Source organism: Papio anubis, chromosome 1 (genome assembly GCF_008728515.1).
Source record: "Papio anubis isolate 15944 chromosome 1, Panubis1.0, whole genome shotgun sequence".
Taxonomy (NCBI): Eukaryota; Metazoa; Chordata; class Mammalia; order Primates; family Cercopithecidae; genus Papio; species Papio anubis.
The window spans coordinates 178162348-178179003 of record NC_044976.1 but is presented as its reverse complement, the minus strand read 5'-3'; the positions used below and the strand labels follow the sequence as shown (position 1 = coordinate 178179003).

The following is a 16656-nucleotide window of genomic DNA, read 5'->3' as shown; positions in this document are numbered from 1 at the left end:
TTCCTGCTTTCTCCTGTAGGCATTTAGTGCTATAAATTTCCCTGTAAACACTGCTTTAAATGTGTCCTAGAGATTCTGATACATTGTGTCTTTGTTCTCATTGGTTTCAAAGAACTTATTCATTTCTGCCTTTACTTCATGATTTACCCAGTAGTCATTTAGAAGCAAGTTGTTCAGGTTCCATGTAGTTGTGCAGTTTTTAGTGAGTTTCTTAATCTTGAGTTCTAATTTGATTGCACTGTGGTCTAAGAGGCCATTTGATATGATTTCAATTCTTTTACCTTTGCTGAGGAATGTTTTACTTCCAATTATGTGGTCAATTTTAGAATAAATGCTGTGTGGTACTGAGAAGAATGTATATTTTGTTGATTTGGGGTGCAGAGTTCTGCAGATGTTTATTAGGTCCGCTTGGTCCAGAGCTGAGTTCGAGTCCTGAATATCCTTGTTAATTTTCTGTCTCATTGACCTAATATTGACAGTGGGGTGTTAAAATCTCCCACTATTATTGTGTGGAAGTCTAAGTCTCTTTGTAGATCTCTAAGAACTTGCTTTATGAATCTGAGCACTCCTGTATTGGGTGCATATGTATTTAGGATAGCCAGCTCTTCTTGTTGCATTGATCCCATTACCGTTATGTAATGCTCATCTTTGTCTTTTTTGATCTTTGTTGGTTTAACGTCTGTTTTATAGCGACTAGGGTTGCAACCCCTTTGTGTGTCTTTGCATGTGAGATGAGTCTCCTGAACATAGCACACCTATAGGTCTTGACTCTTTATCCAATTTTCCAATCTGTGTCTTTTAATTGCCCATTTACATTTAGCCCATTTACATTTAAGGTTAATATTGTTATGTGTCAGTTTGATCCTGTCATCATGATGCTAGCTGTTAATTTTGCTCATTAGTTGATGCAGTTTCTTCATAGTGTTGTTGGTCTTTATATTTTGGTATGGTTTTGCAGTGGCTGGTACAAGTTTTTCCTTTCCATATTTAGTGCTTTCTTCAGGAGCTCTTGTAAGGGTGGCCTGGTGGTGACAAAATTCCTCAGCATTTGCTTGTCTGTGAAGGATTTTATTTCTCCTTTACTGATGAGCTTTGTTTGGCTGGATATGAAATTCTGGGTTGAAAATTCTTTTCCTTAAGAATGTTTAATATTGGTCCCCACTCTCTTCTGGCTTCTAGCGTTTCTACAGAGAGATCTGCTGTTAGTCTGATGGGCTTCCCTTTGTAGGTAACCTGACCTTTCTCTCTGACTGCCCTTAAAATTTTTCCTTCATTTCAACCTTGGTGAATCTGATGATTATGTGTCTTGGGGTTGCTCCTCTCGAGGATTATCTTTGTGGTGTTCTCTGTATTTCCTGAATTTGAATGTTGGCCTGTCTTGCTAGGTTGGGGAAATTCTCCTGGATAATATCCTGAAGTGCGTTTTCCAACTTGGATCCATTCTCTCCATCATTTTCAGGTACGCTAATCAAATGTAGGTTTGGTCTTTTCACATAGTCACATATTCTTTGGAGGCTTTATTCATTCCTTTTCATTCTTTTTTCTCTAATCTTGTCTTCACACTTTATTTCATTAAGTTGATATTCAATCTCTGATATCCTTTCTTCTGCTTTACTGATTTGGCTATTGATACTTGTGTATGCTTCAAGAAGTTCTCATGCTGTGTTTTTCAGCTCCATCAGGTCATTTATGTTCTTCTCTAAACTGGTTATTCTGGTTAGCGGTTCCTGTAACCTTTTATGAAGGTTCTTAGCTTCCTTATATTGGGTTAGAACATACCCCTTTAGCTGGAGGAATTTGTTATTACCCACCTTCTGAAGTCTACTTCTGTCAATTCGTTAAACTCATTCTCCATCCAGTTTTGTTCCCTTGCTGGTGAGGAGTTGTGATCTTTTGGAGGAGAAGAGGCCTTCTGGTTTTTGGAATTTTGGCATGTTTGCGCTGGTTTTTCCTCATCTTCGTGGATTTATCTACCTTTGATCTTTGATGCTGATGACCTTTGGATGGGGTTTTTGTGTGGGCATCCTATTTGTTGATGTTGATTTTATTGCTTTCTGTTTGTTAATTTTCCTTCTAACAGTCAGGCCCCTCTTCTGCAGGTCTTCTGGAGTTTGCTGGAGGTCCACTCCAGACCCTGTTTGCCTGGGTATCACCAATGGAGGCTGCAGATTAGCAAAGTTTGCTGCTGCCTGCTCCTTGCTCTGGAAGCTTCGTCCCAGAGGGGCACCCACCAGATGCCAGCTGGAGCTCTCCTGTATGAGGTGTCTGTCATCCCCTGCTGGGAGGTGTCTCCCAGTCAGGAGGAATGGGGGTCAGGGACCCCCTTGAGGAGGCAATCTGTCCCTTAGCAGAGCTGGAGCATTGTGCTGGTATATCTGCTGCTCTTTTCAGAGCTGGCGGGCAGGAATGTTTAAGTCTGCTGAAGCTGCACCCACAGCTTCCCCTTCCCCAAGGTGCTGTGTCCCAGGCAGAAAGGAGTTTTTTCTATACACTTCTGACTGGGGTTGGGGCCTTTATTTCAGAGATACCCTGACCAGAGAGGAGGAATCTAGAGAGGCAGTCTGGCTATAGCAGCTTTGCTGAGCTGTGGTGGTTTCCACCCAGTACAAACTTCCCGATGGCTTTGTTTACACTATGAGGGGGAAAGTGCCTACTCAAGCCTCAGTAATGGTGGATGACCCTCCTGCTACAAGCTTGAGGGTCCCAGGTTGACTTCAGACTGCTGTGCTGGCAGTGAGAATTTCAAGCCAGTGAATCTTAGCTTGCTGGGCTCTGTGGGGGTTGGACTGGCTGAGCGAGACCACTTGGCTCTCTGGCTTCAGCTTGCTTTCAAGGGGAGCGAATGATTCTGTCTCTCTGGGGTTCCAGGCACCACTAGGGTATGAAAAAAACTCCTGCAGCTAGCTCGGTGTCTGCCCAAATGGCTGCCCAGTTTTGTGCTTGAAATCCAGGGCCCTGGTGGCGTAGGCACCTGAGGGAATCTCCTGGTCTGCAGGTTGTAAAAACTGTGGGAAAAGCATAGTATCTGGGCCAGAGAGCAACGTCCCTCATGGCACAGTCCATCACAGCTTTCCTTGGCTAGGGGAGGGAGTTCCCCAACACCTTGCACTTCATGGGTGAACCAACACCCCACCCTGCTTCTGCTTGCCCTCCGTGGGCTGTACCCACTGTCTAACCAGTCCCAATGAGATGAACTGGGTACCTCAGTTGGAAACGCAGAACTCACCCGCCTTCTGCATTGTTCTTGTTGGGAGCTGCAGACCGGAGCTGTTCTTATTTGGCCATCTTGCCAGATCCCCACATACTTTACATATCTTATTTTTGCCCATATGTAAGAGTTTTTCCAGGTTAATACCTATTAGGTGAATTTTGAGTAGATATGTGCAAGTTCTCTTGTTCAAGTTATTGCCAAGTTGTTTTCCAAAGTGGTGGTACCAATTTATGCTCTCACCTGCAGTGCATAAGAGTTTCCCCTATTCCCTATCCTTGTCAATTCTTGGAATTGTCAGATTTCTTAATTTTTTTTTTGAGATGGAGTCTCACTCTGTCACCAGGCTGGAGTACAGTGGCACAATCTAGGCTCACTGCAACCTCCACCTCCTGGGTTCAAGTGATTCTTCTGCCTCAGCTTCCCGAGTAGCTGGGACTACAGGTGCACACCACCACACCCAACTAGTTTTGTAATTTTAGTAGAGATGAGTTTCACCGTGTTGGCCAGGATGGTCTCGATCTCTTGACCTCGTGATCTGCCCACCTTGGCCCCACAAAGTGTTGGGATTACAGGTGTGAGCCACTGTGCCCAGCCTAGATTTCTTAATTTTTAAAATCTAGATGATATAAAATAGAATCTCGTTCTTTGCTCATCAATTCTTTATGCATCTCAGCTCGAGATCACTTTTCTTTTTCCTTAATACTTTTTATTCTGAGGGTCTAACAGTAGCGCATCTCTTTCTCCCTTTCTCTCTCTCTCTCTCCTTTCCTCTCTTTGGCCTTAAGATGTCTTTATTTTGTGTGCTTCTCAGAATAATAGTTTAGATGAGTATAGAATTATAGGTCTCTTGAGTACATTGGAAATTTTCCATTGTCCTCTGCCTTCCATTGCACTGAAGGGGAGCTAGCATTAAGTTTAATTTGTATTCTTTTGAATGTGACATCTTTTCTCTCTAACTGTTTAGATCATCTCTACATTTTTTGCTGTCCTGAAGTTTCAGTCTTCTGTTTTTCCATTTCCTTTTATTTAACACTTTGGGGTACAAAGCCTTCTCAAATAGTTGAATTGGTGTCTTTCATCAGTCTGGAAATATCTCCAAATTTTTTCTTTTCAAATTTTACCTCATTCTCCTTTTGTAACTCTAACAAGATTTATGTTTGCTTTTCTCACTCTCTGCTTATGTCCCTTAACCTCTCTTTTAGAGTTACTATCTTTTTCCTCTCTGTGTTGCATTCTGATTAATCTTAGGTCTGCCTTCCAATTCCATAATTCTCTCTTCAGCTTTAATCTGTCCTTTAACTCAATCATTGATTTTTAAATTTCACTTATTGTATTTTTTTACTTCTAGAAGTTTTGTTTTGTTCTTTAAAAATCTTCTAGTCATTTTTTCAATCTCTTGCTTCCTATTTATATTTTTATGTTTTTAAGACATATTTGTCAAGAACTGTGAAGGCTATGAGATTTTAATTTTTTAAAATCCACAGTTTTGTGGATGTTGAAAGAAGACATGAGACTCTTGGCTAAGAGCAAAAGACTTTATTACTCACAGCAAGAGCAGCAGCCAGACTGTCAACATGTTTGTTTTGGTTTTCTATGTTCCAATTCCTAGAAATGGGCCTAGATAGATACTTGCACAGGAAGGGAACACTGACTTTGGGAAACTTTCCATTTTATAGTGGATAATAAACAAGCTGGCATTTTAAGAGGGAAGTATTAGCTCATCTCTCAAGTTTTCTTGCTACAAGCCCAATCCTGAAAAATAATCTGGGTAATGATCAGCCAGGGCCTTGAACTTTTGGCATATATAGCAAGACATGTAGGAACAAGAGAGACCCATGGAGTACTGTTTCCTAACAATATTATATATAGTGATTTTGTATTCTGAGTGTGGTAATTCTAAAAACTGTGGGTCTCAGGGTACTATCTCTTGTTTCTTTTGGCTCTTGAACATGGTGTTTTGTTTCTTTGTGAGTTTTGTGATTTTTGACTGTGGGTTCATTTTTTATTTCTTGGAAAGAAGGAAATTTTCTCCAGAGAGAATTTGCATTTGCTTCTGGGAGCACTACCAACGGAAAACTACTTTAAAGTAAATTCTTAGCTTGATGTTTTTCAGACCACTTAATGTGACTACAGGCTAGAAATCTACAGATGAGCATGCTTGTGGTAGTAAATTCTACGGAGAAAATGACTCCCCCTCTCTACCCCTCCTCAGCATCACATATAAAGATACTCAACTTTCCTTGTACTGTCACAGAAGACACAGTATTACTAGCTCACCTTGATGCTGAAGGAATCACATTTTAGGATCTCAGTTTTATGCAGTGGGAATTTCCTGTTAGATTCTCTCCCATAAGCCAACCCTGGGCTTTGTATATTGTTCCCTACATGCTTTAAGGTAACAAGTCCTGTGTTGGTTAGAGTAACATTAATGCTGTAACACATACAGTATAAAATTTAAGTAGCTTAACATAATAAAAGTTTATTTTTCAATCATATAATAGTCCAATTTAGGTGTTTCTGGTGGGAGTCCCCCTTTTCTTCATGTGATAATTTAGGGACCAAGGCTACTTTCTTCTTGAAGCTCCACCATCCTCTGGGACCTGGGAATCTTTTGTATTCACCTGGCAATTCACTAAAAAAGAGGTTGAAGAAGACACACCCAATTCTTAACTCTCTTTGACCAGACATGCATTGTATCAGTTTACCTTCTATGACTGAGAATTAGTCCTATTGTTCCATACAGTTATGAAGGATGTGTGATGGGGAGATGTAATCTCTGGCTGAGCTGCTACTTACCAGTGATGACTCAATACTATGGAAAGTGAAATACAAATTGAATTTTGGTGGGCAGTTAAGTGTCACAGAAAACAAAGTTTAAATTTACCTGGTTTGGCCAATGATGTCTGAATGGAAGCTGATTTCAGTGCCTATCTGTGGGTTCTGCTTTCATTTATGTTTTGGCTTTTAAGAGTTCTTAATTTTTTGCCAGCCTGTCATGTATTATAAAAGAGATTTTAGTTTTATCAAGTTTTTTTTTTTTTTTTTTAGTTATTTGTAGTGGGAGAGTCAATTAGGGTATTTAGTCCACCGTACTGCTGGAACTGAGTCCTACACACTCCTGTGAGTTATTTAGAAATGTGATCTTAAAAGTTAAAAGTTCACAAGCTTCACTTATGACTCCCAAAGCACTGGTACTACTAGGCACAGGTTGAAATAAATACCTTATGATTGACTAATGAATTATATTTTTAAACTTATTTTTTAAAAATTACTTCACTTGGTCAGAAAGTAGCATCTAGATAATGTTGAATGTCTATTTTTTTGGCCATATTTAGTTAATTTTTTGGCCATATTTAGTTAAGTGCCTGTTTGCACGTGAATATTCATAACTGACATCTTGTAATCATTTAAAAGTTTTTATGTGGTCACAAATCAGTTTGTCAAGTATATTTAAAATGAAAATATTATTTTTGTTTTCAATGTAGTGATTAACTGTAACTATTCTATGCCTTTAAAATTCAAATATTTAAAATTTAAAAGATGAATAATACCTATATGTAGTAGAAAATAATGAAATCTTTATCAAAGGGTTAAGTATGAAAAATATCTTTACATAATCTCAGTACCTTTTTTTAAAAAAAAATGAGCAAGGAAGCAATGGGAGAATTGGACATGTTTTGTGGTGATGTGTTCTGTTTTTTGATTGTTTGGTGATTACATGGGTGTACGTATTTGTCAAAACTCATTCAACTATACATTTAAAATGGACATATTTTATTATATGTAAATGATACCTCAACAAAGTTGATCTTAAAAAACGGGCAATGGGATTAGGGAACAGAATTAAATAAATAAATCAGTCATTGTCATACAGTGTGCTGTAATAAGTGTCCACAGGTATTTCGAGAGCCTAGAGCATGTAATCCAGCATGAGTATGGGCACTCATAGGTGTGCATGTCAAGGAAAGCAAGCTTCTCAGTGAGCTGATACTTGAGTTCATTTTTTTTTTTTTTTTTTTTTTTTTACACAGAGTTTTGCTCTTCTTGCACAGGCTGGAGTGCAATGGTACAATCTCGGCTCACTGCAACCTCTGCCTCCCGGGTTCAAGCGATTCTCCTGCCTCAGCCTCCTAAGTAGCTGGGATTACAGGTGCCTGCCACCATGCCCAGCTAATTTTTTGTAGTTTTAGTAAAGACGGGGTTTCACCATGTTGGCCAGGCTGGTCTTGAACTCCTGCCTTCAGGTGACCCACCCGTCTCGGCCTCCCAAAGTGCTGGGAATAAAGATGTGAGCCACTGCACCTGGCCTGAGTTCATTCTTTTTTTTTTTTTTTTTTTTTTGAGATGGAATCTTGCTCTGTCGCTCAGGCTGGAGTGCAACTTCGACCTCCCGGGTTCGCTTAAAGGAAAAGTAGAAACTAGCCTGGCAAATGGAATTTTTGAAGGGGAATTGGAGCAAATATTTCTGGAGCAGGGAAAACTGTAAAGGGGAGTGTCAGAGAGAATGTCCTACCGCTTAGAGCATCTGTAGCAGAAGAGGAATGGCAAGAGATGAAGCCAAGAGGAAACAAATAACGAAAGTCTTCATGTGCCTTACTTAGAAACTTAGGAAGTATCCTGTGGGCACTGCTCAGTCAATGAAAAGTTTTCGGCAGGCTAGTGACATATTCAGATTTGTTTTTAGAAATGCTAGTCTGTCAGACATGTTTAGGATGGCTGAAAATACTTCAAAACCTCTCTAGCCCACATTGCTCTCTCTCTTCTCTGTCCACCCTGTGCTAGCCAGTGCTCAAGTAGTGATTATTTGGGGTTGTTCTTTTTTTCATGATAGTGATTCTTCCTCTCCAACTAGGCTGTCTGTTCTTGAGACCAGGCCTCTTAGTCTTCTTCTTTTTAAAAAATTTATATTCCCATATTGATAGGTCACCCCCTTAGTCTTAATTCTACTTCACTTATGACTCCCAAAGCACTGGTACCACTAGACACAGGTTGAAATAAATACCTTATGATTGACTAATGAATTATTTTCATTATTTAATGGTAATACACTGTCCCTCTAAATTGTAACATCAAGCAGAATGTTGTCATCTTTGGGTACAAAGGTGATTCATTTGCCTCACCATTGGATAACACTTAGTTGGGTGTTTTTTTTTTTTTTTTTTGAATTGCTGATTGAATTTGCACCGAGTCATCCACTGTGCACTGGACTTACCTATGTTCAGTGTTTTACAAGAATACCACAACGATATGCAATGTTCTCTGTGGCTATGGAACAGAGATGTTCTCTGTGTGAAATTAAACTGGTGAATGTCTGTATGGAGACTGGACATATGAACTCTTCTCTATGCAGCTCAGGAATGTAATATTACATTCTTGGAGGAGGAAGTAGTAATGTGTTCATCATACATGATTTAGAAATTAAATCATACACATCTGAGAGACAGGAAGAGAGAAGTTTTTAAAAACTGGATGGCAATTTAGGCAAGCAGTGGGAGTATATTGTATTAAACTGTGAAGAGCCAGCTATTTGCTGAATTGTGGTTTGATGACAGAGGTAGGGTCCTTCTTTATGACTCTGAATGAATTTCTATTTCTCTCTGCCACACATTTTCATGAGGCAAAGGGATAGAAATTTACTTTCTAGGAGTTTTTAATACATAAAAATGCTTTGATGTATGAATCTCTGAGATGGGTAAAATAGACACATCAGTAGTGAGACATGGAATATCGAGACTGAATAATATTCTGTTGGGTTTACAAGAAAAAGAAAATATCATTTATTGAGCATCTATTCTGTGTCAGGATCTGTACTTGCTGCTTTCATATTTATCAATGTATTTGTCACAGCCATAGGTACATTTTCATTTTACTCATAAGGATTATGAAGATTAGAGGTTAAGGCACATGTTCAAATATACATAGCTGTTTGGTGGCAGAGTAAGACTGAAATTTATTTGCCTCTCATTTATCTTTGTTCTATACTCTTATCTCCTCATGAAGCAAACTAACAAAATTGTTAAATCACTCTAATTTTACATTTAGTTTTCTTGTCCAGACCATAACCACTCCTGGCCAGGGCATCAACTTCAGCTCAATAACTGGTGCCAATCTTGCTCTGATAGACCTTGGCTCTGCAATGCCCATGCGAACAAATACCGGTGTGCCCACTGAGTCATAATCTTCTTCCATTCCTCAAAGTGCTGTCTCAGTTGGTGTGGCTGGGCTTCTATCTCAGTTCTCCTATATATCATCTGTCTTAGCCAATCAGACTGCTACAATGAAATAGCACAGACTGGGTGGCTTATAAACAATAGAAATTTATTTCTCACAGCTCTGGAGGTTGGGACTCTGACATCAGGATGCCAACATAGTTGGGTTCTGGTGAGGTTCCTTCTCTGAGTTACAGATGATGTCTTCTCAATGTGTCCTCATGTGGAGAGCTCTTTGGGGTCTCTTTTGTTAGGGCATGAATCCCATTCATGAAGACTTCACCCTTATAACCTTATTGCTTCCCCAAAGCTCTGCCTCCTAATATCACACTCGGTGGCGGGGGGCAGGGGAGGTGGAGGGGGTGGTGGGGGTGGCGGGGGGTTTCTGTTTTCAACCTAACAAAGTTTGGGGAACACAAATATTCAGTTCATAGTAGGACCCAGTTTCTCAGAGAAACTGTACCTATTTAAATGGTGCCCTTAACACCATCCTGTTTAAATAGAACTTAGAACTCTGCTAGGCTCCATGTAGCTCTGTCTTCTGCATAATTGAGCTCTGTTCCACTTACCCCAAGCTATTAATTGGAGTCTAATTGTAAACAGTCTTATTTGGAACCTGGCTATTTTTACCCAATCCGTGAACTCCTGTTGCTTCGTTGGATATGAAAGCTTGCCAGAATCACATCAGCGTTTTCCTATGCCCCTATTTTGTGTTCCTTCTGAGTTTGGTTAGTCATGTGCGGCCATAAGAGATACAAGAGAGGCTCAGAGAAAGAAAAGGTTATTACACTCGCAGGTCCTAGAGACAGGAGGCATTCTGCATGGGAAGACACGATGGTGGTCATGAGGCAGAAGACAGGAGTGAGGGGGAAGCTTAGCCTACTTCTGTATTGGGGTTTTCAAGGAACAGGCATGCCAGGGCAGGCAGAATGTTTGGGATTGGTTAGTTTGAGCACTTTTGGTGGGTTTTGGGCTATAGGAGTAGTTTCTAGTTGCCTGGTACCTGGCCCTGGGATGATTAAGGCAGATAAATACTGTCTCCTGAAGTACCCAGGCCAAACAGAGGAGATAAGGCTCTTGGTTAATTTGCACATCAAAGGCATGCTCTTTGAGTTTTGTTATCTTTAAGAATTAGTTAGCCCAGGGAAGGCAGTCTCTCCCAGTTGTAAAGTTTTTAAAGACATCAAAACATCATAATATACAGAAAATTAAAAAATATTTACAATACAGTCCTTGGGACACATCTTACCAAACAGCCTACTATTACCATGGGACACATACCTCTAGTCAGGGAAGTCTCTCCAGCTCCAGTTTGTCCACTGTCTTATTCTTTTCCATTGGCCCTTGTTTCCAGTCTCAAGATTCCTTGTGATTAAGACCACCTGAATATGACATGATGCATTTAATAAGTTTCTTAGTCTAAACTAAAGGTGGACACTGAGGATATTAAAGCTTTCATTATGGTTAAATTTCATTGTTGGTATTAGAATGTGCTGAAGTATCACCTCTTCCAGGAAGACATCCTTGATTTTTCTGGTCAGGGTTAGTGACCCTCCTGTGTGGTACTATGACATCTCTGCATATCTATCTCATAAAGACTCATCACATTAATGGCACAGGCATACCTCCTGGATACCTGGTTTGTTTCCAGACCACATCAGTAAAGCAAATATTGCAATAAAATGAGTCACATAATTTTCTTTTGTTTTCCCAGTGCATATAAAAGTTATACCTACATTATACTGTAGTCTCTTAAGTGTGCAAGAGCATTATATCTAAAAAAGTACATATCTTAATTTTAAAATACTATATTTCTAAAAAATGCTAATGATCATTTGAGCCTTCAGCAAGTCATACTCTTTTTGCTGGCGGAGGGTCTTACCTCAATGTTGATGGCTGCCGGCTGATCAGAGTGGTTGGTTGCTGAAAGTTGCGGTGACTGTGTTTCTTAAAATAAGACATTAATGAAGTTTGTCACATCCATTGACTTGTCTTTTCTTGAAAGATTTCTCTGTAGCATGCAATGTTGTTTGATAGCATTTTACTCACAGTAGAACTTCTTTCAAAACCAAAGTCAGGCTGGGCATGGTGGTTCCCACCAGTCATCCCAGCACTGTGGGAGACTGAGGTAGGAGGATTGCTTGAGGCCAGGAATTTGAGACTAGCCTGGGCCATATAGCAAGACCCAGTCTCTGCAAAAAAAAAAAAAAAAAAAAAAAAAGGCAAAAAAGCTGGGTGTGGTGGCATGTGCCTGTAGTCCCAGCTACTCAGGAGGCTGAGAGGCTTGCATGAACCTCAGCAATCCTCACGCAGGAGGCTGTAGTGAGGTATGATTGCACCACTGCACTCCAGCCTGAGCAACAGAGCAAGACCCTATCTCTAAAAAACAAACAAAAAACTGAAGTCAGTCCTCCCAAACCCTGCTGCTACTTTATCAACTAAGTTTATGTAATATTCTAAATCTTTTGTTGTCATTTCACAACATTCGCAGTCACTTCCTCAGGAGTAGTTTCCATCTCAAGAAACCACATTCTTTGCTTATCCATTAGAAGTCACCCGTTGTCCATTCAAGCTTACTGTGAGATTGCAGCAATTTAGCCTATCTTCGGGCTCCACTTGTAATTCTAGTTCTCTTGCTATTTCCATCACATTGGCAGTTGCTTTGTCCATTGAAGTTTTGCACTCCTCAAAGTCATTCATGAGAGTTGAAATCAACCTCTTTTAAACTTCTGTTAATGTTGATATTTTGACCTTCTCTCATGAATTATGAATGTTCTTAATGACATCTAGAATGGTGAATCCTTTCCAAAAGGTTTTCAATTTACTTTCCTAGATCCATCAGAGGAATCATTATCTATGGCAGCTATAGCCTTATGAAATGTATTTCTTAACTAATCAAATTTGAAAGACAAAATTACTCTCTGACCTATGAAATGAAATGGATATTGTGTTATGAAATGCTGTGAAATGGATATCATGTTAGCAGGCATGAAAACAACAATCTCCTTGCACATCTCTGGCTCTTGGGTGACCAGCCACATTGTCAATGAGCAGTAATATTTTGAAAGGAATTTCTTTTTTTCTGAGCAGTAGTCTCAATAGTGGGCTTAAAATATTCAGTAAGCTGTATATGCTGTAAATAGATGTACTATCATCTAGGCTTTATTCTTCCATTTATAGAGCACAGCCAGAGTAGATTTAGCATACTTTTTAAGGGCTCTAAGATTTTCAGAATGGTGAGTATTGGCTTTAACTTAAAGTAACCAGCTGCATTAGCCCCTAGCAAGAGAATCAACCTCTTCTTTGAAGCTTTGAACTCAGGCATTGACTTTTCCTCTCTAGCTATGATAGTCCAAAACAGCATCTTCTTCTAATAGAAGGCTATTTTGTGTACATTGAAAATCTGTTGTTTAGTGTAGACACCTTCATCAATGATCTTAGCTAGATCTTCTGGATAACTTGCTCTTGCTGTAGCTTCTGTATCAGCATTTACTGCTTCACCTTGTACTTTTAAGTATAGAGATCTCTTCTTAAACATCATGAACCAATTGCTGCAAGCTTCAAACTTTTCTTCTGTAGCTTCCTCACCTCTCTCAGCCTTCACAGAACTGAAGAAAGTTAGGGCTTTGCTCTGGATTAGGCCTTGCTAAAGGGAATTTTGTGGCTAGTTTGATTTTCTACCAGACCACTAAAACTTTCTGCATATCAGCGTTAAGGCTGTTTTGCTTTATCATTCATCTACTCACTGGAGTAGCACTTTAAATTTCCTTCAAGAACTTTTTCTTTGCATTAACAGCTTGGCTAACCATTTGGCACAAGAGGCTTAGCTTTTGGCCTATCTCAGCTTTTGACATGCCTTCCTCACTAAGTGTAATCATTTCTAGGTTTTCATTTAAAGCAAGAGATGTGTAACTCTTCCTTTCACTTGAACACTTAGAGGCCATTGTAGGGTTATTAATTGGCCTAATTTCAATATTGTCATGTCTCAGTGAATAGAGAGGCATGAGGAAAGGGAGAGAGACAAGGGAATGGCCAGTGAGTGGAGCAGTGAGAACACACACAGCTTTGATCAATTCTTTTTCAGCCTACATCATGCTTTGAATGCATAATAGTAATTTAAAAGTTTGAAATATTGTGAGAAAATTACCAAAATGTCCAGAGACATGAAGTGATCACACACTGTTGAAAAAAATGGCAAGACTTGCTTGATGCAGGGTTGCCACAAACCTTCAATTTGTTATGCAGTCAACAAACATAGGGAAAAAAGCTCATTGTCACTGGTCATTAGAGAAATACAAATCAAAAGCACAATGAGATACCATCTCACACCAGTTAGAATGGCCATCATTAAAAAGTCAGGGAACAACAGATGCTGGAGACAGGGTGGAGAAATAGGAATGCTTTTACACTGCTGGTGGGAGTGTAAATTAATTCAACCATTATGGAAGACCGTGTGGTGATTCCTCAAGGATCTAAAACCAGAAATGCCATTTGACCCAGATATCCCATTACTGGGTATATACCCAAAGGCTCATAAATCATTATACTATAAAGATACATGCACATGTATGTTTATTGCGGCACTGTTCACAATAGCAAAGACTTGGAACCAATCCAAATGCCCATCAGTGATAGACTGGATAAAGAAAATGTGGCACACATACACCATGGAATACTATGCAGCCATAAAAATGGATGAGTTCGTGTCCTTTGCAGGGACATGGATGAAGCTGGAAACCATCGTTCTCAGCAAACTAACACAAGAACAGAAAACCAGACACCACATTTCTCACTCATAAGTGGGAGCTGAACAATGAGAACACAGGGACACGGGGAGGGGAACGTCACACACTGGGGCCTGTCAGGTGGTTGGGACTAGGGGAGAAATAGCATTAGGAGAAATACCTAATGTAGATGACGGGTTGATGGGTGCAGCAAACCACTATGGCATGTGTATACCTACGTAACAAACCTGCACGTTCTGCACATGTACCCCAGAACTTAAAGTATAATTAAAAAAAAAACACACACGCATAGTATCTGCTAAGTGCTATAAAGTGAAGCACAAGAAAACAAGCTGCATGCCTATACTTGTATATTTACATATTGTTGTCTCTCAAACTAAAATGTAAGCTCCTCAAGGGCAGGACCTCTGTCATAATCCATCTTTATGTGCCCAATATTATTCACAATATCTGGCACATAGTGAGAACCTAACAAGTACTTATTAAATAGAGAAAATGTGTAGAGGGACTAAGAGGTTGGTCTCTAGAGACAGACTGACCATGATGTGCAAATTCCTTAATCTGTATTTCAGTTTCCTTATCTATAAAGTGGGTATACTAATAGGATTGTTATGAGAATTGAGCTATAATATGTAAATTACTTGGAATATAGCTTGGTACATAATAAGCAATAGATGTAGACTTTTATTATTATTGAATGAATCAGTGGGGGAATAGTACAAAATGTTACACCACATGGGCCTACCAATTGTACAATAGTTGCTTTTGACTCCTGCTGCCTAAATTCAAGATTTACCTCACATTTTGGAAAGCCTCACACCCCAGGATCCTTTGTTTTTAAGTGCCTGTAGAATTTTTACTGGGTGACACAGTTGTTTGACTTCAATGAGACTACCCTGCTAATATTTGTAAAGGGTGACCTTTCGGAAAGTAAGACAATTGGCCTGAACTAAATAGCATTGTGTTGAGATATACAAATTATTTGCAGGGGAGACCAGATATGGGTGTATTATTGCCACAACACCAGGACTTCAGTTCAGGGTCCTCCTGCTCACCACACAAAAAGCCAATCACTGAGATAATGAGCATTGTCAGGGAAGAAGAGTTTGAGTGCTTCAGCCAAGGAGATGGGAGCCCAGTCTCAAATCTATCTCCTCAACTGGCTAAAATTAGGGGCTCATGTGGCAGGGAAGAAATATAACTGTATGGGAAAACAGGGAGGAGTAAGGAAGAGGAATTGATCAATAGGAAGTAGATAGTCAGTTGGGCAGTTACTATAGGTGAGGAGTCTGGCATCCCATTGTCCAGATGTGGTGATCTGGTAAGTTTCAGTTCCTTGATACTATCTGGGAGGCCTGATGGTTTCCTGAGAAAGGAACTCAGATAATACAAATGTAAGTTTTTCAAGTTTTAATACTGAGTGGGTCAATTTCTATATTTATTCAAAAGAAACCATAAACATCAATTCTGTGGGACAATTGGGCTGGTTCCGGTCCCGGTCTTTCTATTTATCAGTTCCTGAATCATGGAGAATATGGTCGTCGATCTTTCAGGATGCTTCATGCTAAAAACGGGACATTGTGAGCAGCTCCATATCATGGGTGACCACGTGGCCACCCAGGAATCAAACGTTAATCTAATACCATAGTTTTCTTCTGCGATACAATCTGTATGTCTCCAACCCACTACTTCCACCAAAGACAAATCATAGCAGGACCAACCTACCTGAAAAATAAACATCAGTCCCACTATACTTGGCCTTATTACCCACATAAACTGCAGAAAGAATCATTGTCCATATAGACTCTTCTACATTGGCTTTGCTGGAACCTCTCACAAGGAATCTCAGACTCAACCTCCAAAGGCCTCTCAAGCCTAGCCAAGGATCCATCTGTGTCACAGATATGTGCATGAATTGGGTGAACTCCTCTCCTTCCAAGGCCCCAAAAGAACTTGTGGTTCCTGGGCCTGCCAGGAAGGTGATTCTCTACTTATCACAGGGCAGGGATCCTGCAAAGGAACTGCATAGACAAGGTATGAGGCATCTTCCTGAGGAGTTCTCATTGGCTCTATAAAGTCAATGTCAGTTCCTCAAAGCTGTGTGTTCATATCCCAAAACATGCCATTTTAGTCAAAGTCCTAGAAAATAACCAGTGCCTCCAATTGTTTCCAAATATAAAAGAAAACAGATTCTTACTGATCTTATGCAAATAACCACAATGCAATGAATTAAGAACATTCACAAACAGTTTCTGAATTCTGGATAAATCTGGCAGAGAGAGAGAAATATGTCTCATTTCTGTATACTCTACTTAATTGTTAAAGGCTATAAATCACTCAAAAGAAAAAAATTCTGAAGACTCTGAGAAACAAAACAAAAAGAATCAGTAACGTTTCAAACAAAAAAGAGCCATGAAAATTATTTCAGTCCTCCTGTAGTTCAGTCCATGCAATCAACTCTTGCTCTGCTTTATATTAGGTTAGCAGTCTT

General features: G+C 39.7%; 1 protein-coding gene and 1 long non-coding RNA gene across 4 annotated transcripts in view; one reads left to right on the top strand and one right to left on the bottom strand.

Annotated features, from left to right (window-relative positions):
- The window catches only part of RGL1 (ral guanine nucleotide dissociation stimulator like 1), a 289030-nt gene that overhangs the window by 107541 nt on the left and 164833 nt on the right, over nucleotides 1-16656 (top strand). The gene's annotated exons all lie outside the window — the stretch shown is intronic.
- LOC108582963 lies at nucleotides 5665-10937 on the bottom strand. Its single transcript, XR_001897083.3, has 2 exons — nucleotides 10702-10937; nucleotides 5665-5843 (listed from the first exon to the last, which is right to left on the bottom strand). It is a non-coding gene; the product is annotated as an uncharacterized LOC108582963 (long non-coding RNA).